Here is a 23,923-nt window from a genome sequence, read left to right on the forward strand (position 1 = left end):
CTTTTGCTACTCTACATTTCATAACTTGAAGATTTCACATAAGCATGGTAAGGTCCAAAACACTGTATCTTCAGTTGAAGTTGTAGCCCTACGCAGGGATTTGTTTTATTTTTTTTAATGTAGCTTTATTGTTCTTATACAACTAACTCCTTATTCCAAAAGATCACTACTATATTTTGTTATTCTGAAAGAGTTCCAAAATTTGGTCATCACAATTATATTTGATCAACTTCCGCCTGGCTTTAAAAAATTCAAGCAATTAAGATGCTCTTGAAAAAGGTAAGTGTGAAAATCCACATATCCTCTGTGATAGTACCTTTTTTAGATTGTTCTCTTCTGCCATTCCTACTCTCATCTGTTAGGGAATAGCACTCCTTGGATCATGGTTCTGCAAAAAATAAAATCAGGGCAAGTTAGTGTGACTACATAATTTTTTAATTATCTGGAATTACTTGATCTCTCATTACAAATGTTTAAAACATTGGTTTAGCTGAGGAGATAAATTACTCCGTTATACAAATATCAGTTAAATGTTGGTTACTTATAGCCAGCATTTTTTTTTTTTTTTTTAATGAGGGAGTTGTAGCCTGAGGAATTTTTTTACATTCACTTGAATTATAGAAACTTTCCTTTGGCTCAACATCATGAAGAAACTTGGCAAGACTAAAGAATTTTTATCTTGAACTCCATGAAGTCAGGGTGACCAGGTGGTCCAGAACATGACTTTTGGTTCTGAGACAGCTGCAGTTTTGATCCAGCTCAGCTTTTGACAAGCTTTGTGGACAAGCTGCTAACCCTCTCTCTAAACCCTAATTTTCTCACTCATAAAATGGGGCAAATAGTAGTTTTTACCTAGGTATTTAAAAAGCTTAGCACAAGGGCTAACACATAGTAGAAGCTACATTAATGCTAGCTATGCTGGGAAAAAAATAGATGTTTTTAAATTAATGCATTAAATCAGTGATTTCTAAACTGGAATGTGGGAAATCCATTTTAGCATAAAACATCACACAGATCTGCATATGCTAGTACACATCTACAGCCCCATATCCACACTTCCAAAATCCCAAACTCTTAACATTTCTCTTGACAGAAAAATTCACGACAGAAAAAGTTGATTTGAGCATTATTTATCATTCTTCGGAGGGCTCTTCACATGTTTTGTTGCAAAGCCATTAATGTGTTTGATTACAGGGTCTGCCCGAGACCCTACCAGAGGTGTTAATTAAGTAGGGAGCAAGGGCTTCCCTGGTGGCGCAGTGGTTGAGAATCTGCCTGCCAGTGCAGGGGACATGGGTTCGAGCCCTGGTCTGGGAGGATCCCACATGCCGCGGAGCAACTGGGCCCGTGAGCCACAACTACTGAGCCTGTGCATCTGGAGCCTGTGCTCCGCAACAAGAGAGGCCGCGATAGTGAGAGGCCCGCGCACCGCGATGAAGAGTGGCCCCTGCTTGCCACAACTAGAGAAAGCCCTCGCACAGAAACGAAGACCCAACACAGCAAAAATTAATTAATTAATAAACTCCTACCCCCCAACATCTTCTAAAAAATAAAAAGTAGGGAACAAGTCTGAATCTTAAAACAGAAGTGGTCTCAAGAGTTTCAGATAAAGGACTAGTGGAAAGATTTACTTGTATTCTTCAGCTTATGTACTCTTCCATATTACATATTTACATGGATTCAGAGTCCCTTTGTTGGGAACCATTGTTACAGGTAATTTATACTTGACATCATTCAGTCATACAAGGAATATTAAGAAGTTATTTTGTGCCAGGAAGGAGCACTGAGTAAACTAGGAGGAATAGGATACAACCCCTGCTGTCCAGTGTGGGGAAGACAGAAGTCTTAAACCAACACATATAATTAAGTGTCACAGGTGTCATTCATTCATTCATTCACAAATACAGCAGTGAACAAAACAGACCCATCCTCACAGACCTTACATTCTGGAAGGGAAGACAGATACATTGCTAATTACATAATGTTACATCAGTACTACAAAGAAAAAAAGTAAGGTAGAGGGGCCTCAGAAGGAGGTAATTTTGTTTAGAAAATGAAAAGGGGATTGAAACTTCTTTGGTTAGAGTGCTCAAGACAATCTCTCTTAGGAGGTGACTTTGGAGCAGAGGTGAATAAAGCTGAGAACACACTGGAAATACCTGGGGAAAATACTTTTACTCCTGGAAAATGAGAATGGAAGTTGTGAAGACCTGTAAGGAGGCCAGTCTGCCTGGAGTAAACAACAGGCAGAGTGGTGGGAAATGCAGTTTTAGGAGTAGCCGTGGACCAGGTCCTATACAAAGTCTCACAACTGAGGGTAGAAAACAGCCCTTGAAGGAGGCATTGGTCCCCTCTCCTGGAGGAGGGTGCAAGAAAAGTTTTCACAGAGTCTTAACCAACAAGTAGAGACCACTGAGTAGAGCAGGAGGGGAAGGCTGCCCAAGCAGAGAGAGCAGGATGAGAGAAGCACTGAGAAAAGAAACAGCCTGGCTTGTCCGGGACACCATTTGCTTCAGCCGGAGTGTGGTTAGTGGGAGCGAAACCAGGGAGAGAAGAAAACAGATTATGGAAGGACTCGTATTCCGTGTAAAAGATGTTTCTGTAGTCAGTGTGAAGCCATCAAAGAGTGTCAAGTAAAGTGAAACTAGAATTAATCTGGCTTCAGAGTGATAATAGAGCGAAATGATTCCACTTATATAAAATGTCTAGAATAGGCAAAGAGAGAAATTCGATTAGTGGTTTCCCAGGGCTGGGGGTTTGGAAGAAATGAGGACTTACTGCTAATAGTTATGAGGCTTCTTTTTTGATGATGAAAATGTTCTAACATTGATTGAAGTGATGATTGCACAACTCAACTGGAAACCACTGAATTAATTAAATGGTATGTGAATTATATTTCAGTAAAGCTACTTTTCAAAAATAACTTAAATCTGAAGGTTGAAAAAATCCTTTAAATACAGCACAAAAGTGAAATTAGGTATGTTAATTGGATATTCTTTATTTTAACCTAACTGGTGTCATTTTCAGTTTTGTAAAATATTCTACTCATTGTATTTGATTTTCTACCTTCTTTCTCCTGTATATTCCTTGAACATTTTTAGACACAACAACCAAGTGCATTTAGTCAAATATGTATGGCAGAGTTGATGTGGTTACAATAATAAATAATAAATGCCAGCAAAAATAAATGCCAGCAGCCTCAGCCCCAGTTGTCTAAGTTTTCTTTTTTTTTTAAACTAATGGATTTCCTTTTTACTTTTTGCAGTTATAGCTTAAGAAGAGTTTTAATTTTCGCTTAGATTGAAAACAACTAGAAAGAATTGGACTTTTTTATATTAGACTTTTTCTTCTCTCTTCTCTTCCTTCCCTTCACTCTGTTCACGAAATTTGCTGTTGCTATTTTAACCAGGTCCAGCATCTAAAGAATTCATGCCATTTGGCTGCCATAATGTGGCTAATGAATTGTCTATTTTAGTTCCAGAGTGAGGCAGGTGGTCTATGTCTTCTTGTGTACCTTTAAGAGATACTTAAATTGTAATTTTAAAGAAAACTTAAATTTTAAAATAATTGTTTTCCATTGACTACTCAAGTTTACTTACCCTGACTTATTAAATATTTTTTCATGGTATGTTCTCAGACTATGTTTTCTAGCATTTTTCTTGTGTTTGCTTACTTGTGTGAGTGTGTATACATGGTGCATTGAGGAAGAGAGAAACCCCAAGTTAATCCTGCAAGTAATGCATCTGGAGTTTATATGAGAATCATAATTTATGCAGAGTGTATTTTTAAACTCAGTACTTGAACAGTTTGTCAAATGTTACATTATTTTAAATGTAGGCCAAGAGTGTTTCTGTATTAAGCTCCACAAGTGTGTGGGTTAAAATTAGGCAAGTTAAATGGGATTGTGAATGTTAAACAGGAATATTTTTAAGCACTCTCCTTTGGGGTTTGATTACTATTTATATTGGATTTATAAATTTTGAAAGAAGCAGTCACACTTGTCTGTCTGTTCACGTGCCAACATCAACATTGAATTTATCAAGTAATTATTTATGCAATGTTTAGACAGGCAAAATGAAATGGAGAAGGGAGCCAATTATCTGTGGATCCTACCCACACAGTTTTCAGCAAATGCAGAGAAAATGGGTTGGTTGTCAAGAACAACTGTTTTGTTGACTCTGCCCTGAACATTTAGTTAATTATGCAATTCTTCCTGTCCTTTAGCCTGTGTTTCTACATTCCATGCCTGGCCTCAGCTGTCCATGTCAGTCATGACTGTGGTCGTTAATTAACCATGATGACTGCCTCAGCAAAATCAAGCTGGAGGAATCCCTGTCCATTACAAAGCTTGGCCTCAGGGAACCTTAAGGACCATTTTACCTGTGGCATAATCTATTTTAGTGGCCATCGAGAAAGATACTACCAAGATATAACCACCCTTGGATATAAGAAATTAACCTTTTTAAAAGGGTATATGACATTAAGATTTGCTTTAAAAAGAAAACGTCAAACTGAGTCTCGTTTTCGGATCCCACGCAAGTTCCAAACACAATGGCATGCAAACTTTAAGATTTATCAACTCATTATATAATGTTAACTATCGATTAATTAGTTAATTAAAGCTCATGTTTTAATGTCAGCTTTTACTTATTGATCCAGTGCTGCAAAGGAGAATTTGGAAGCAATGATGGGGTGTTACATTTCAACTCAGGGGAAATCAGTTTCGATCATTCAATTGGTAAGTTGCAAAACTATGCTAAAAGCTTTGCCCAAAGTAAGGTTACCAAGTATGAGAAGCAGAAATTAAACTTTTTGCTTTTATTCTAATTTTTAAATTCCTAAATAAATGTGAACAACTGTTTAGGGAATATCAGTTAGGAAGGAGCCAACCTATTAGCCTGCTTTAAATTCTCTTGAATTCTCACAGGTTCTGACCTGGCACCAGATGAAGAGGGAGGGCTTGGGACAGAGAAGACCTTTAACATTCTTCCAAACCTGCATTTCTGTGATTCTAAGAATTGGGCATTGAGCCTGCCCTTTATAAAGTTATCACATGAGAATAAATGGTGTTTACGCGGAAAAGAGCTCATAACAGTGACAGGTCTGAGGGATTAAGCCTTTCATGTGCTTGGCATTCCGTGTACATAACCTCCTTTAATCTACCCAGCAAATGAACATGGTGGGGATTCCTGTCTCCATTTTACAGAAAAGACTGAGGTTTGGAGAGGTAAAGGGGCATGCCCATGATACCAATCATCAAGAATCTTGAAATGGCCTTTTGGGAAAAATCAAGGCTTCTTTGAGTCCAAATGATCCAGATATTTGCTTCCATTTTCCAAAAGGGATTGTATATAGACACAATGTCTGACTGTGTAACTATCACTCCTATTATTCATCTCATTGAAATTTCTTCATACCCAGGCTCAATATTTCACATTGGCTGGTCTGAGGTCCTAGCTCAAGGGCCTTCCTTCTCTGTTATTTGGTTAATATTAACATTCCCCCGCCTGGCCTTCTCTCTTTCTTCTTTAGTCACACTTCCACCACACTCTACACAAGCATTGATGCTAGACTTGCACATACTAGAGTGCTTATAAAACAGACAAAAAACAAAAAGTTTATTGACTAAACTTCTGTGCAGTTAAAATAATCTGTATTTCATCTTGTCCAAGAAGAAATACTTGAGTCTACAAAATACTAGCTTATTGTGAAGACCCATGGCAAAATTATTTTTGCAAAATGGAATAATTATTGACTTCTGTACCAATTTTCTCTATTATAATTTGAAATAATTTCTATTTTAGTCAATAACTTATATTTCTGAGCTCTGATATTACTTTTGAAAATTTATTCTTCTCATGAAACAGTTCATCTTGATGTGATTTTTAATTAATCTTTCAATTCTTAAATTTTGAAAGAGTATATAGAAATTATGGTATTTGGTTTTTAAGTGTTTCTCATTAGATTTTAAATTTTTAGTGGTTATGCAATTTTTAGTATTAGCAAATAAACCTCTTTTCAATAGTTAATTAAATTTAAATGACCTATCATTTTGTCTTGATTATGATTTTTATTAGGAAGAGCATGTCTTCTAAATCCACTGTCATCCTCAAAGATAGAAGAAGAGTTCTTTATTGAGTTATTTTTATTCCTGTTCAATTTTTTTTTTGTCCTTAGAAATGATGTAGGTCAAAGACAGTTTTCTTTTTCAAAGGGAATCCTATGTTCTCACTAACTTAGCGCAGAGTTAAATTGCTTAAATACTCATAGCGTCTCAGATGTCAGATGGCTTTAACAGAAGGAGATGCTCAGGATACAGAATATCTTACATTGTGGTATAGGCCAACATGCCTCAGAATAACCTGGAGAGTTTATTTAACACAACTATTTGGGGACCTCTCCCTGGACCATCTGTATCTGAATCTCTAAGATTGGGGTCCCAGAATGCATGAAAAAAGATCTTCTCAAATAATCCTTAAAAACCTAAAATTTGAGAATCACTGTCTTAAAGGTTATATTACTACTAACATTAAAAATCATATCCACATTTAAATAAACCTTCCTGATTCTCTGGCAGGTCACAACCAATTGCAGGAAAGCAACATTGTTCGATGATCAACTACTGATTAAATAAACCCAACTGCTGTCTCTGTTAAAAATGATGGCACCACATGGACATTAATCAACCATGGCCACTACATAATGACTGACACCCTTCAAAACAATAGACACAAACAGCACAGTTTTATAGCTTGGTTTTCAACTTCTGTTCCATTCCCACATTTTTCTGATACCTCTTTTGGTGTTCTGAATTTAGTTTGCAGGGAAGAAGGAATCTCTTAGCTGGGCAGTTACTCTGCTTAAGATTGTCTGAGGTTCATCTCAGATGAGCCACTAGTCTCTCTCCAAGTATGGAAGCAACAAAAGACATCTTCATAAGGTCAGCCTGCACTTACTACTGCTGTCATCTCTGGTTACTAAATAAACACTTTGCATTTTTGAAGTGCTCTGCAAATACACCGGAAACTTTAAGGACAATTTGCACAGAAACTTAAAGATTCCATGTCTTGGGCTTCCCTGGTGGCGCAGTGGTTAAGAATCCGCCTGCCAATGTAGGGGACATAGGTTCAAGCCCTGGTCCGGGAAGATCCCATATGCTGCGGAGCAACTAAGCCCATGCAACACGACTACTGAGCCTGCACTCTAGAGCCAGCGTGCCACAACTACTGAAGCCCGCAAGCCTACAGCCCGTGCTCCGCAACAAGAGAAGCCACTGCAATGAGAAACACGTGCACCACAACAAAGAGTAGCCCCAGCTCGTCACAACTAGATAAACCCCGTGTGCAGGAACCAGGACCCAATGCAGTCAAAAATTAATTAATTAATTAATTAAAAATAATAATAATAGGGCTTCCCTGGTGGCGCAGTGGTTGAGAGTCCACCTGCCGATGCAGGGGACATGGGTTCGTGCCCCGGTCTGGGAAGATCCCACATGCCGCGGAGTGGCTAGGCTCGTGAGCCATGGCCGCTGAGCCTGCGCGTCCGGAGCCTGTGCTCCGCAATGGGAGAGGCCACAACGGTGTGAGGCCCGTGTACCGCAAAAAATAAATAAATAAATAAATAAAATAAAATACAAAGGTAGTAAAATTAAAAAAAAAAAAAAAATAATAATAATAATAATAATAAAAATAAATTCTTCAGGCTCAGGAAGAGGAGTTACTCTAAATTCCCGATGACTGCAAGACACTTATTCACCTAGGTATTTAGGTAGATTTATTAATATACCTAATTATTTAGGTATATTATTCACCTAGGTATTTAGGTGTATTAATTTCCAGCATATCCTGAAACACTGTTATTTTGAAAAACCTGTACTATATTAAATTAAAGATCATTAAAATAAACATATTTTCTTCACTCTTACTGTGTAATTGCTAAAAATGTTCTCCCCGGGGTCATTTAATTTATCTAAAACTAAAGGACGTTTTTTTTTCCCACTTAAGGAGGTGATGATGAAGTGAAAATATAAAGGAAAAAAGCCCACTTTTTGTTTTTGCTTTGTATACACTCTATTATTCTGAAAGTTCCATCATTCTGAAAGCTTAAGGTATATGAATCATTTCACTGCAAAGGTATATACATATATCTACATCTACGTCTATACAGCTGTTTCATGACTTTCAATATGTGTTCATAGATTGCTATTATATCTTATCATTAATAAACATTTATATTATGTTAAAAACTCTTAAAAAAAAGATACAAATGAACTTATTTCCAAAACAAAAAGAGACTCACAGATATAGAAAACAAATTTATGGTTACCAAAGGGAAAAGGAGGGTGGGGAGAGAGATAAATTAGGAGGTTGGGATTAACATATACACACTACTATACATAAAATAGTTAACCAACAGTATATAGCACAGGGAACTCTACTCAATATTTTGCAATAACCTATAAGGGAAAAGAATCTGAAAAAATATATATATAAACATTTACGTGTACAACCGAATCACTGTGCTGTACACCTGAAATGAACATGATGCTGTAAATCAACTGTACTTCAATAAAAAACAATTAAAAAATTTTTTTAAAACTCTATTCAAAGAAAGCTTTTACTAATTGTTGTATTTCACATAATTATGACCTCCTAGAGCTTCCTTGTAGCACTTAAACAAAGAGTCAACAGGGGGTATACAAAATCCCCAAATGATTTTGACATTTGGACCAATCACATCACTTGAGCCAAGACTCTTTGTTCTTAAAAATCTCAGCTGGCTGTTCTAATGGCTGGCTACCCACCCGGCCCACCGAGCAGGGTTGTTTGTCAAGACTTTGAGGCACATATTCTGCTTCCAGAATCAACACTGCATAGTGATTATTTCTCTCTCTTTTTTGTTTCTTTTCCCTCAATACTTTATTTTCAATAATCTTCACTTTTCTGAAGGAACTGATTTGGGGAATGAGGACCACTCTTTCAAAAAAAAAGTTAAAGCTAGTATTTTAATCCCCCAAAGGCAGGGACTATAAAGAACATTCCAATCACACGACCGCACCACATTTTTGTGTTTAAATTAAGTCAGGGTTATGACGGCGATTAATAACACACACTGACTCAAAAAGTCAGCTGGCATGATTAGGAAGGGCAAACTTTTCTGGTTTTAGTAGAGAAACAAAATAAGCATATAATTGACCTTTGCATTCCATTCTACTTGGAAAAGGCTTTCCAGCCTTTTAAAAAACTTCATACTTCTGTTCCATATCACACTCGGAATTAGATACTTTAAAAATATGCCATTAACCAAATTTTGTCTTGGCAGCTGGTTTGAATATTTATTTAAGACATGTAGCAGTTGCTGCACTTAGAATTTAAAACAGATGGCAGGACTATATTGGCACTGTGCATTACTGGCAGAAGTGGACCATTTGAACTTTCTTAAAGTTTTGCAGCTTTGAAGTTTGAGGGGACATAATTGACCCTCTTTTCCTCTGTCCTTAGGGGAGCACAGAATTGGTTAGGGATGCTAACTCAGAAATCATGACACTGAAGATGTGTGCAGCTGTTTAGGAGAATGAATGTAAGAGGCAGGTACCCGTAGGATTCTCACCTCCCCTCCCCTTCCAGCTCACTTATTCTGTCTCCTTGTTAGGACATTTACTTCATTTTCTGGGTCTCTGGAGACTTATTGCTGGCACACATTCCCACACTGAGACAATTCATTTTCCTCCTCAGGAAAGATTAAGAAAAGAATAGAAAACTGTGTGGAGGCAAAATGCAAAGTCCAGCATTTCTCTGCTGACCTCAGCTATTAATGACCCAAAAGTCCATATCTTGGTAAAATCTTAAAGATTCTAAGAGTTGAGGGGCTTCCCTGGTGGCGCAGCGGTTGGGAGTCTGCCTGCCGATGCAGGGGACACGGGTTCGTGCCCCGGTCCAGGAAGATCCCACATGCCGCGGAGAGGCTGGGCCCGTGAGCCATGGCCGTTGGGCCTGCGCGTCCGGAGCCTGTACTCCGCAACGGGAGAGGCCACAACAGTGAGAGGCCCGCATACAAAAAAAAAAAAAGAAAAAAAAAAACAAGATTCTAAGAGTTTAGCACAGGGTCTGGCACATAGTAGGTACTCAGTAAATCTTGAACAATGGAATGTTTCCTCCAGCTAGACTTTCCTCAGCCTTTTTGTGTTTTTAAAATTGAAGTATAGTTGATCTAAATGTTGTGTTACTTCAAGTGTACAGCAAAGTGATTCAGTCACACACATATATACTTTTTCAGTCTTTTCTATTATAGGTTATTACAAGATATTGGATATAGTTTCCTGTGCTATAACATGGATGGACCTAGAGATTATCATACTAAGTGAAGTAAGCCAGAAGGAGAAAGACAAATACCATATGATATCATTTATACGTGGAATCTAAAATACAACATAAATGAACTTACCTATGAAACAGAAGCAGAATCACAGACATAGAGACTAGACTTGTGGTTGACAAGGTGGGGGTTGGGGAGGGATGGATTGGGAGTTTGGGATGAGCACATGCAAACAATTACATATATGTATAACTGAATCACTTTGCTGTACACCAGAAACTAATACAGCATTGTAAATCAACTACACTTTAAAATAAATTAAAAAAATAATAAACCATGTTTCTTTGTTTTGCTGATTTAAACATAATAAACCATGTTTCTTTGTTTTTGCTGATTCTTTGTTTTGCTGATTTTCTTTGTTTTGCTGTTTTGCTAACACAATCTCCATGTAATAACTCAGTAACACATCAAATGAGAGTCCCACTTTACTCTTACCTATTTCCACTCTTCCTGTCTCCCCAGAAGTAAGCACTGGTGTCAGTTCGGTACATACATTGCCAATTTTTTCCTATTCATTTGCATTTATAGGTACTCATGGAAATATATCATTTGAATAACATATATTAGTTATGGATGCATACTTATATATTAGACATATAAAAATATGCGTGGAAATAATAAACATGAAGTTCAAGATAAGGTTATGAAAGAGCTGCCCTCCGCTCTCAGTCACAACAGAGTGTGAGAGTTCACTTCCAGCTATTTGTCTAGTGCCCATAGGTGAGAGCTGCCTTTCAGAATATTAGCGCCTGGATCTCACTGCTAGAACAGGCAGCAACGAGACGCACAGTGCTGCACCGGTTGGGCTTCATGGCAGCGTGTTTAAATTTTTTCTTTTTATTTATTTATTTTTTGCGGTACGCGGGCCTCTCACTATCGTGGCCTCTCTCACTGCGGAGCACAGGCTCCGGACACGCAGGCTCAGCGGCCATGGCTCACGGGCCCAGCCGCTCTGCGGCATGTGGGATCTTCCCGGCCCGGGGCACGAACCCGTGTCCCTTGCATCGGCAGGCGGACTCTCAACCACTGCGCCACCAGGGAAGCCCAGCGTGTTTAAATTTAAGCTGAGTTTTCTGCACAGTGTGTTGGTTTCCATCAAACTCCAGATCTGAAGCCAACTTCTCCAGGAGGCTTCCTGCACTGCCCCACGCTGCCTTGGCCCCCACTGTGAAGTGTGATGCCCTTCTCCAGTTGGCAGAATACAGGCATGCCTCCTTTTGTTGTGCTTCACTTTATTGCACTTCACAGACGTTGTATTTTTTAAGAACTGAAGTTTTGTGTCAACCTTGCAACGAGCAAGTACTATTGGTGCCATTTTTCCAACAGAATTTGCTCATTTGATGTCTCTGTGTCACATTTTGGTAATTCTCACAATACTTCAAACATTTTTATTATTATTATGTTTGTTATGGTGATCTGTGGTCACTGATCTTTGATACCATTGTCATTGTTTGGGGGCACCAACCAAGAACTTTATCAGTAAATGTTGTGTGTGTTCTGACAGCTTTACTGACTGGCCATTCTCCATCTCTCTCCCTCTCCTTGGGCCTCCCTGTTCCCTGAGACACAATATTGAAATTAGGCCAATTTATAACCTTACAATGGCCTCTAAGTGAAAGGAAGGATGCACACCTCTCACTTCATTTTTTCCACTGTGCAGCTTGCAGGATTTTAGTTCCCCGACCAGGGATTTAATCCAGGCCACGGCAGTGAAAGCGTGGAGTCCTAACCACTAGACCGCTAGGGAATTCCCAAGAAATGCACGTCTCTCACTTTAAATCAAAAGCTAGAAATAATTAAGCTTAATGAGGGAGGCATGTTAAAAACTACATAGGTTGAAAGCTAGGCCTCTTGCTCCAGTCAGGCAAGCTGTGAATGCAAAGGAAAAGTTTTGGTTTTTTAAAAAATTTTTATTGGCATATAGTTGATTTAAAATGCTGTGTTAGTTTCAGGTGTACAGCAAAGTGAATCAGTTATACATATATGTATATCCCCTCTTTTTTTTTTTTTTTTTAGATTCTTTTCCCATATAGGCTATTACAGTGTATTGAGTAGAGGTCCTTGTGCTATACAGTAAGTCCTTATTAGTTTATCTATTTTTTATATAGTAATGTGAATATGTCAGTCCCAATCTCCGAATTTATCTCTCCTCCCTCCCAGGAAAAGTTCTTGAAGGAAGTTAAAAGTGTTACTCCAGTGAACACAGGAATGATAAGAAAGTAAAACAGCCTAATTACTGATACGGAGAAAGTTTTAGTGGTCTGGATAGAAGATCAAACCAGCCACAACATTCCCGTAGGCCAAAGCCTAATCCAGAGCAAGGCCCTAATTCTCTTCAATTCTACAAAGGCTGAGAAAGGTAAGGAAGCTGCAGAAGAAAAGTTTGGAGCTAGCGGGGGTTTTGGTTCATGAGGCTTAAGGGGAAAAGCTGCCTCCCCAAGTTGGACAGGCAAGGTGAAGCAGCAAGCGTGATGTAGAAGCTGCAGCAAATTACCTAGAAGATCTAGCTATGATAATGAATGAAGGTGACTACACTAAACAACAGATTTTCAATGTAGATAAAACAGCCTTCTGTTGCAAGAAGATGTCAGCTAGGACTTTCATAGCTAGAGAGGAGAAGCCAATGCCTCGCTTCAAAGCTTCAAAGGACAGGCTGACTATCCTGTTATGGGCTAATGCAGCTCATCACACAATAAGTTAAAGCCAATGCTCATTTACCATTACAAAATCCTGGAGCCCTTAAGAACTATGCTAAATCTACGCTGCCTGTGCTCTATAAATGAAACAGCAAGCCTGGATGATGGCATGTGTGCTTACAGCATAGTTTACTAAATATTTTAAGCCCACGGTTAAGAACTACTGCTTCAGAAAAAGAGATTCCTTTCAAAATATTACTGCTCATTGACAAAACACCGGGTCACCTAAGAGCTCTGATGGAGATATACAACGAGATTAATATTGTTTTAATGGCTGATAACACAACATCCATTCTGCAGCCCAGGGATCAATGAGTCATTTCAACTATCTTATTATTGAAGAAACACAATCCATAAGGCTACAGCTGCCATAGTAATTCCTCTGATGGATGTGGGCAAGGTCAACTGAAAGCCTTCTGGAAAGAATTCACCATTCTAGATGCCATTAAGGACATTCTTATGGGAATAGGCCAAGATATATCAACATTAACAGGAATTTGGAAGAAGTTGATTCCAGCCCTCATGGATGCCTTTGAGGGCTTCAGCACTCCAGCAGAGGAAGTAACTGCAGATGTAGTGGAGATAACAAGAGAACTAGAATCAGAAGTGGAGCCTGAAGATGTGACTCAATTGCTGCAATCTCATGATAAAACTTTTGCAGATGAGGAGTTGCTTCTCATGGATGAGTAAAGAAAGTGATTTCTTGAGATGGAATCTACTCCTGGTGACCATGCTGTGAAGACTGTTGAAATGACAACAAAGGATTTAGAATAGTACATAAACGTAGTGGACAAAGCAGTGGCAGGGTTTGAGATTATTAACTTCAATTTGGAAAGACGTTCTACTGTGGGTAAAATGCTATCAAACAGCAGTGCATGTTGCAGAGAAAATCGTTCATGAAAAGAAGAGTCAATTGATGTGGCAAACTCACAGTTGTCTTATTTTAAGAAACTGCCGCAGCCACCCCAGCCTTCAGAAACTACCACCCTGATCAGTCAGCAGCCTTCAGCATATAGGCCAGGCCCTCCACCAGCAAAAAATTACAAATAACTGAAAGTTCCAATGATGGTTAACATCTTTTAGCAATAAAGTATTTTTAAATTAAAGTATGTAGGACTTTCCTGGTGGTGCAGTGGTTAAGAATCCGCCTGCCAATGTAGGGGACACGGGTTCGAGCCCTGGTCCCTTTTTACGGTTAAATAAACTATTCTATATATTTTATTTGCAATTTGTTGCAGGTATATGTCATCTGCCTGATTTTACCTCTAGATGGCATTACTTTCTTGGGAAGTTCCTGGTCTGTCCCAATACTAGTTAGTGAAATTAACTAAATTACACTGTAAAATTATATCAATTCAAGAACTGCTTTCACTGCAAAGCCAAATGAGTCCTAATGAATCAGCCATTATGGTTGCTTTGACACTACAGCATACAATATGTCGTGGATCTGGCCATTACATGCTGTTATAAGCAACAGTGGCTTCTGGGTAAGTAGAGATTACTTTTCAGATGTGTTTTTAAAATATCGATTTCATACTGAATTATTGTAGCTTGAATCTTTTTATTTAGCTGGCAGTAAATAATAATACCCCAGTCAAGACTGGAATAACAAAATACTATAGGGGATTTTGTAATGTCATTGTGAAATCTAGATACTTGGTTTGATTTATAGACCTGGCTCCGCCTATTACCTAAAGGATCATGGACAAATCTCAGTGGTCTTGCTTAATCCTCTAGAAAGAGATGAAAGTAAATTAAAACCTTCCTTGTGGGGTTTTATGAGTATCAAATGAAAAATGACTGTGAAAATGCACTGTAATCTGGGAAGCACTATGCTAATTGTTACTAATTTTGAGGACTTAAAGATTCATACTCTTCGGTGTTTATATTATGCATAAAAATGTTATTCTCTTTAAGGTAGTCAGTGTCATTAAGCTCAGGGCTTCTCAAGAATTTTAACAGTTTAAAAAGCAATTCCATTTTGAGTATCTTCCTGAGACTATCATCAGAGAGAGTGGTCCGAGAAGATTCTGTGAGGAAATTACAGCACTTTCAAGTAAGTGATCTCTGTACTAGATACTCCTAGTTTATTTAGTTTAGTTAGGTGAGGTAACTTTGACTTGACTGAAATATATTTTAGTATGAGAAGCATTTGTCCTGTCTGGTGATAACAGTTCAGAGCTTCTTTGTATCTTTAGTGCCCAAGAGAATTTGATGTATAATAACCCTTAAATATATAATGACAAATAAGTGAGTTCCATTTCCTATATTTCTCCTTTATTTGACTAGGAGTTTATTTAGGGTAACAATAATTTTATTCTTTATTGAATTCTCATTACCAAATAGCCCAGCAGTCAAAAACACCAAAAAACCAAAAACCCAACCAACCAAACAAAAAAAGAAGCGTTCATTGTATGCAAAATGAGTTAATTACTGGATACAAATATCGCTACTAAAGATGCAGAAAATATAGGTTTAAAATAGTTTATGCTTTAAATTATTAACAGCTTATTTCAAAGTTGTGCATTCTGGGCTTCCCTGGTGGCGCAGTGGTTGAGAGTCCGCCTGCCGATGCAGGGGACACGGGTTCGTGCCCCGGTCCGGGAGGATCCCACATGTCGCGGAGCGGCTGGACCCGTGAGCCATGGCCGCTGGGCCTGCGCGGTCCGGAGCCTGTGCTCCGCAACGGGAGAGGCCACAACAGTGAGAGGCCCACATACTGCAAAAAAAAAAAAAAAAAAAAAAAAAAAAAAGTTGTGCATTCTCCCCTAGTTGACCTAGTTGCTTAATTAAAGCTGCCCAAGCAGTTAACACCTGGAGCATCTTTTGACAGACAAAAATCAAAGCAAGTAAGTAGTGTTCATAGGTAGGTCTACAAATGATTCATGTGCCCTAAAGTTCTTAAAACATAAGCAATACAGAGATCTTTGCATGTGTAGGAAGCACTGGAGTCTTGAAAACAGAATGGGCAGAGGCTTGGGGACAAATGGATGAAATGAGGTAATACAAAGCATTCAATTCAGTACTTGGCTCCCAGCACCTTTGTGCTAATTAGGTAAAGACCTCTCTGGACAGATGCAGCCCTGCAGGCCTACAGTTTGGCAAGCTGAGTGGGGATTGGATTACTGTTCCCAAGCTCCCTTGGGCAGCAACGTTGAACAATGAACAACCTGCAGAACAATTTTTGGAGGCCCTCCGGCTAGCTATGGTCATCGAGAGACAGCATGACAGAGTGAGTGGTCAGCCTCCCCAGCTTACCAGTGGGTACCTCGTAACAGAGTAATCTTTCCGTGGCTTGGTTACTCACTTGTAAAATGAGACAATACTAATAATATTCCCCTCGCTGGGTCATTATGCAGTGAATGACTGCATGTATGCAAAACACATAGAACAGTGCATGGCAAATGTATATATTCCATAAAATGTTAGGTATTGTTATCAATATTAGACTAGTTCTCAATAACAGACAAGGTAAAGTGGTATCAACTCTTTGACAGTCTTGAGGCATGGGGTTTAGGATGGTAAGGCTTTGAAGGAAGGGTGTCGTGGGCACAAAGCTCCCTGTATTGCAGAGACGTAGGAGCAATTAAACCCTACAAAGCACCGTCCAAATTTAGGAGTGTGGAATTCTTCCTTGGAACTCCATGACCTTATACACCACCTCCATTCCAATGACTTCCATCTAGATGTTCAATATGTGTTTGTTGGTGGGTTTTTTTTTTTTTTTTTTTTTTGCTTTATAACAAATTTAATGAGTTATACATATACATATGTTCCCATATCCCCTCCCTTTTGCGTCTCCCTCCCACCCTCCCTATCCCACCCCTCCAGGCGGTCACAAAGCACTGAGCTGATCTCCCTGTGCTATGCGGCTGCTTCCCACTAGCTATCTACCTTACGTTTGGTAGTGTATATATGTCCATGCCGCTCTTTCACTTTGTCACAGCTTACCCTTCCCCCTCTCCATATCCTCAAGTCCATTCTCTAGTAGGTCTGTGTCTGTATTCCTGTCTTACCCCTATGTTCTTCATGACATTTTTTTTCTTAAATTCCATATATATGTGTCAGCATACAGTATTTGTCTTTCTCTTTCTGACTTACTTCACTCTGTATGACAGACTCTAGGTCCATCCACCTCATTACAAAGAGCTCAATTTCATTTCTTTTTATGGCTGAATAATATTCCATTGTATATATGTGCCACATCTTCTTTACCCATTCATCCGATGATGGACACTTAGCTTGTTTCCATCTCCGGGCTATTGTAAATAGGGCTGCTATGAACATTTTGGTACATGTCTCTTTTTGAATTATGGTTTTCTCAGGGTATATGCCCAGTAGTGGGATTGCTGGGTCATATGGTAGTTCTATTTGTAGTTTTTTAAGGAACCTCCATACCGTTCTCCATAGTGGCTGTACCAATTCACATTCCCACCAGCAGTGCAAGAGTGTTCCTTTTTTTCCACACCCTCTCCAGCATTTATTGTTTGTAGATTTTTTGATGATGGCCATTCTGACTGGTGTGAGATGATATCTCATTGTAGTTTTGATTTGCATTTTTCTAATGAGTAAAGATGTTGAGCATCCTTTCATGTGTTTGTTGGCAGTCTGTATATCTTCTGTGGAGAAATGTCTATTTAGGTCTTCTGCCCATTTTTGGATTGGGTTGTTTGTTTTTTTGTTATTGAGCTGCATGAGCTGCTTATAAATTTTGGAGATTAATCCTTTGTCAGTTGCTTCATTTGCAAATATTTTCTCCCATTCTGAGGGTTGTCTTTTGGTCTTGTTTATGGTTTCCTTTGCTGTGCAAAAGCTTTTAAGTTTCATTAGGTCCCATGTGTTTATTTTTGTCTTTATTTCCATTTCTCTAGGAGGTGGGTCAAAAAGGATCTTGCTGTGATTTATGTCATAGAGTGTTCTGCCTATGTTTTCCTCTATGTTGGTGGGTTTTTAAAGTAATTTTAAATGTCTAAAATCTTAGCTCTCCATCCAGCGCTGCCGGCTGGTAGGTTAGGATTGCTAGTTTATACTGAAGTCAAATGAGGCAGTTTTCTCAATCTCTTCCTCTGAGAAGATTATTTACGTGTACTTTTCCAAATACTGCAGCATTCTTTTCTTTTAGCTTTCCAGATTGAACTGTTAGTTAATTAATTAATTTAATTGAAGTACAGCTGATTTACAGTATTGGTTTCAGGTGATCAACATAGTGATTCAGTATTTTTATAGATTATACTCCACTTAAAATTATTACAAAATAATGGCTATATTTCCCTGTGCTGTACAGTATATCCTTGTTGCTTATTTACTTTGTCCATTGAGGTTTGTATCTCTTAATCTTCTACCCCTATCTTGCTCGTCCCCCTTCCCTCTCTGGTAACCCTAGTTTTTCTCCATATCTGTGTGGGCACTTAGGTTGTAAGTTCTAATACTAAACACAAGGGGGCAGCGTTCTGCCACCTATCCCTGCCCTGGCTCCGTTCAGACACCTGATTTTCATGAAGTGCTTTTTTCTAAGCCTATCTTAGTTAAGGAGGCAAATCCTTATTCCTTTAAGACTCAGGCTTGCTGTTTTTCTTCACTACTGCCTGGAATATACACCTACCCTTCTTTAGAAATAAAATTTAAATCTAAAAGCCTGACTGTATTTATACCCAGGACATGTTAATAGGGAGTTTACGAAACAACAAAATACTTAAACCAAAGCATTTTAGGCTGGTTATCCCTCTCTACTGAGTAACATAAAATATAATGATATTGCCATTAAGGTGATTGTCTGGGCTCTCTTAAACACTAATTTGCTCTGTTAATCACCATAGATCCTTTCCAAAGGTAATTGCTAACCCTGAATACTTCATTCCACAAATATTTACTAAGTGCCTTCTATGTGCTAGGGATTTTTCTGGGGATTTAATGGAACCCAGACAAGGGTTGTATCTTTGTGTTTAGACTGGTGATATTCTGTCAGGAGAGGGAGGAAGGGATATACCTGCCTGCAGAGGCTCTCCCCCTTTGAAAGAATATCTTTAAAACGTTTAGGTTTGTTAAGATGGAAGAGGATTTAGAGATTACCTAGTGGAAACTCAGATGCCTAGAGGGGCCAGACAGATAAATAAATAAAATGGGTCAGTTGGGGTCTGCAATTAAGTGAAGAGCAGGTGTCTAATTTAAAGACCACTCTCTCCCAATAAGCTCAGGCTAGAATTTTCTTCTCTCTTCTTTTTTTTTTTTTAAACCCAAAACAAGACCTGCTCCTCTCAACACACACACACCTTCTCCTAAAGTTACCAAACAGAAAGAACTGTTTTAAGGAAGGTGGATTCACAGAACTAGGAAGGGCAAGGAGTCAAGATAAATCACCTTGTCCTCCACCCCACCCCTCTCCCCAAATTTTTTTAAACAAATGTATTAACCCAAACCATAATAAATATTGAGCAATGCAAGACCACAACATGAACAGTGGCCAAAGGCTACGGTATAGGTGAGGTCGCTGTTTTTCTCCTTCCTCAAGGAATTTTCTAGGCCATTAAGAGAGCTTCCCTTTCTGAGTCTGGCTTTTCTGAGTCTCCTGTTATCTTTCAGCAGGAACAGGGCATGCGGTGTAACCATCTTCAGGTGCTATCAGAAGAGAAATGCGAGGGGCTAGCTGTGTCTTCCTCCCCTGTCACTAGTGAATGAGAGAAGGATGTGAGATGGAGGCAAGGAGTCTCTGGGGCCAGATTTGTCAAGGGAATTCAGATGTTGATCTTTCAAAGAGAAGCCATAAATCTGGAGTTTCATGGGAAATCTCCCAATTTTAGAGAGCTGCCAATGAATTATCTCAATGCTGTGAAGGCCATTCCAAGCTCATCTGAGAGCTAAATTTGCCTCATTGTCCAGTAGCTTAACCTCTAACCTAATTAAATCCTCTAATTCTACAGATTAAATAACAGGCCCAGAGAAGTTAATGAGTTGCCCAACATCATCACATAATCTGTATTTTTTACTCTAAGTCATAAAATAGCTGAAAAAAGTGGAGGAAATGTCTTACAACTAGTGAGACAACTATTGTCAACTTAAATAAAAGGTAGGTGCGAAATGAACCAGCTACTTGGCAATGTTGGTGTTGAGACAATTTAGAAGAGTATGATTTATACTAACAATGAATGTAGTACCTAATGTGGAAAATGATGATTATTGCAGAGGGGCTAATGAGAAAATAAAAGATGCTCTGGCCACTGCCATGAGTTACAAATCAGCACCATGATGGTTCTATCAAATTTGAGTAAGTAACTATGAACACAACAGGGTATTGGAAAACAGCTGCAGGCTTACATATCAAGAAATTCTGGGCAAGTCAGACATTCCATTATTTCATAAATCTAATAAGAGAAGTGCATATGGATTTTACTATTAAATTAAGAAAAAAATGGCTCAATATCACACAGGAAATACAATAAACATGTAGGTATTGCTAAAGAACTCAAACAAATGAGGGGATGAAGGAACATTTAAGTGAAGCCAGTTGGGACTTCAAATTCTGGGGCCATTTCCAACATGTCCAGTGATCATTTTTTTTAATATGGGGGCTAGAAATATTTTATACCATTTAAGAAAGTGCTATTTTTTTGATTGTTCACTACACGTGGCTAATTCTTGTGCCAAACTGACATTCCAAGAGGACAGCCAAGTGCTGACTGATGTCACCATCTGGTTTTACCAAGTCGTGTTCACCTCTCACTGACCATCTCCAGATTCTGTTAGGGCAGAGTGGATGTCTAAATTGTTCACGGCATGCTCTCAGCTCAGTTCCTGGTGCTCAGAAGGTCCTCAATAACTGCTAAGTTAGGCTGAATTGGCTCAGCTGGAATTGAAGAATCGGAAGCAGTTGGAAGGGAGCTTAGAGCTAGTTCTCATCATCCTCATCCATTCCACCCCTCCCAGCACGATACCAGCCCCCTCCTCTTCCACGTTCCCCTCCATCAGTGATGGGAAATACAATGTGCTGTTAGCAAGCAGTCAAATCTACTTCAGTGATCCTGCCTTCGACCCTCTCCAGATGATGCTAATGCCAAACTAGATAGTCATAATGTTCTTGGCCCAAATCCTATACTTTTAAAATGAGATTACATGAGATTCATATGAGTTTTAATATAACCATAACAAGTATTAATAATGCATGCTGTATAATCAGTTGGCATTCTCCCCCAAAGAGCTCAAATTCTTATGTCTTATTGTGATCAATTTGTACTTACAGATAAACAGGAACACATCTCTCTTCATAAGGGGCAAAACAACCTTTTAGCTTCATAGAAGTTTCCCAACAATAACGCGATCTAGCTCCACTAGGCTGGAAGAGCATGGGCTTGAGAATTTCAGATCACCGGTCACCAGTATAACTCTGGAATGGAATTTAATTTCTAAATGCACACTCTCACCCCAACCAAAATGTCTAACTTGTCTATCTCAGGGACTCCACACCTTGAAAACTTCGAAACCTTTTAACCATTCATTCATCCAATAACTGAGTTCCTGATATATGCCAAGCACCATGCTAGGTACCAGAGGCGCAGTGGTGAACACGATGGGCATGGTTTCTATTCTCATTGAGTTTTTAGTTTAGGGCCAAACAAAATGAAAGCAAACAGCAACAAAAACCTCAAGTTGAGATAAAAATTATGAAGGAGAAAGAAAGTGCTAAGATGGAGAATAATGGAGGAGATTGAGTTTAAATAGAATGGTCTTAGAAGACCTCTGGGGAGGTGATATTTAAGTTGAGGTCTTTGCAATAAAACAAAAAACAAACAAACAAACAAACAAAAAATGATGAAGAGCTTTCCAGGCAGGAGGAAGAACAGATGTAAAGACTCTATGTCCTTGGCTTGATGCTAAGAAAAAAAACAGACATGGGGAATGTGGCACAAGATGATGCAGGGATAGGCAGGGGTATGACACACTTATGGGCCATGGTCAGAGGAGCCCAGATTGGTGCTTTGGGAGCCATAGATAAATTATAAGCTGCGAGGCAATGTGATCAAATTTAAGTTTTGAGAAAAAAAATTCTTGGTGTTCTCATGAGAATGGACTGGCAGAGGCTTAGAGCAAAAACAAGTAGATGGGTTAGGATGCTATGACAGGAGTAGGCAAGAGAAGGCAGCAAGCAGGATTAGGGTGTTGGCAATGCAGATGGAGAAAAGTGAGGCAGATTTTGAGCTAGATTTTGATGAGTTCATTGACAGGACTTGCAGATGGATTGATGTGGGAGGTAAGGGACGACTCTTAGATTTCTGGCTTGATGAATGGAATGGATTGGAAGCCCAACACAATAAAGTCATAGAGGAGAGCTGCTCTGCTTAAAGAAGGAGAAAAGGAAAAGGGGAGGTCTGGGTCCTGTCCACTGGGGCACCTTCCCAACTATCCTTGGGTCTCCCTAGGATACCTAGGACACGATTCTTAAATTTTAGGGTGCTGAGCCATTTGGAAAGCCTATTAACATACCGGTTCCTACACGTAGTGTTTCTGGAACAGAGCACTTGGAGCAGATATAGACCAGAAGGTTACTGTTGATGTGTCTGCTTACAAGATACACTGCTTTCAACTAAACTTCAGATTGGTTGGAAACACTTAAAGCAACTGGCAAGCCGTTTGCTGGCAGACTCATGGCTCCTTTTTATAAACGTATAAAAACCAAGGTAGCCTTTTTTTTCACTTCGTGTTTTTCCACTCTTCAGTCTACTGAAATAAAATAGAACCAATGGCTACTATTTATATTGCTAGAAACTCTTTGAGTGGTTCTTCCAGTGGTTGGGAGGAATTGTATTTCCTTCACTTAATGATGCTATCGGGTCATCGACTATAATCAAGAGAACTAATTCATATGAATGTATAAATGTCTCTGCTGAAAAAGACTGATACAATAGTACCCAGTATGTGTTAATTTGTGTAACAATTAAGATCTACTTTAGCACAGAAACTAAAAGGGCATTTGACCATTGTTCTTTTACCTTGATGCCTTATGTATTTGGATTGGCTTTATCCTCATGAAATACTTGCTTCAATTTGCACTTTCTGAATTTATCAAAAATGAATAAAGGTGAAGCAGAAACTTGCTAATTACTCCATTAAGAAGATCAACATAGAGAGTCAAAAAGGGTAAATCAGCCCCAGACAAAGCTGGCTGATTGTTTTTTTTGCAAATAAAGTCTAATCAGCCTTCCCTGTGTTTCTGATGTTAGCAGGTGAGCTGTCTAGCTGGAACCATGCATCCCTTCAAATGACTTACAGAAGCCGTCTGGTCCTGCTGGGAGTAGGTCCTGCTCATTATCACTCATTCTTCTCTTGAAAGAGAATGTTTCCGCTCTGCTGGTGTACACCTCTCTCCTGCCTCCGAATGGTTATCACACTTATGTGACTCATGAGGCACTCGCTCCATCCCGCTTAGCAGTCAGCTGTGCATCTTTCCTATCTCCCCCACTAGACATTGCGAGCATTCCCCGAGGTCCAGGCCTTGTCCTTCTGCTCTGGTTTCATCCCAGCTCTCTCGCTCTGAAGATTTTCAAGCCTTATCTCTAACTTTGACCTTTTCCCTTGGCCCCTGACCTAAATTTCCAACAGTCTGCTGGGTATTTCACTCCCATCTCAAGCTCCATGTGTCATATATTGAATAGTTCACCAACTGCTACCTCTTAACTCCTCTCTCTGTTAATGATCACCATCCTCCCGGCTGGAGACACACATGCTTCTCGTATCTCTTTCACTCCCTATCTAATCAGTCACTTTGTCCTATTGATTTTCCCTGTTCTCATCAAAATGACTTATTTACTCACTGCCAAATACACCTTGCACTTTCCTACTGCTAATATTATTACCTGCAGTTT

At 39.1% G+C, this 23,923-nt stretch overlaps 1 long non-coding RNA gene across 1 annotated transcript; it reads right to left on the reverse strand.

The window, feature by feature from the left end:
* Positions 1-28: 28 nt before the first annotated feature.
* Positions 29-23,633, reverse strand: LOC308626620. Its single transcript, XR_014017282.1, has 3 exons — positions 23,329-23,633; positions 21,302-21,447; positions 29-388 (listed from the first exon to the last, which is right to left on the reverse strand). It is a non-coding gene; the product is annotated as an uncharacterized lncRNA (long non-coding RNA).
* Positions 23,634-23,923: the final 290 nt, after the last annotated feature.

Source organism: Mesoplodon bidens (genome assembly GCF_964165515.1).
Source record: "Mesoplodon bidens genome assembly, chromosome: 1".
NCBI lineage: Eukaryota > Metazoa > Chordata > Mammalia > Artiodactyla > Ziphiidae > Mesoplodon > Mesoplodon bidens.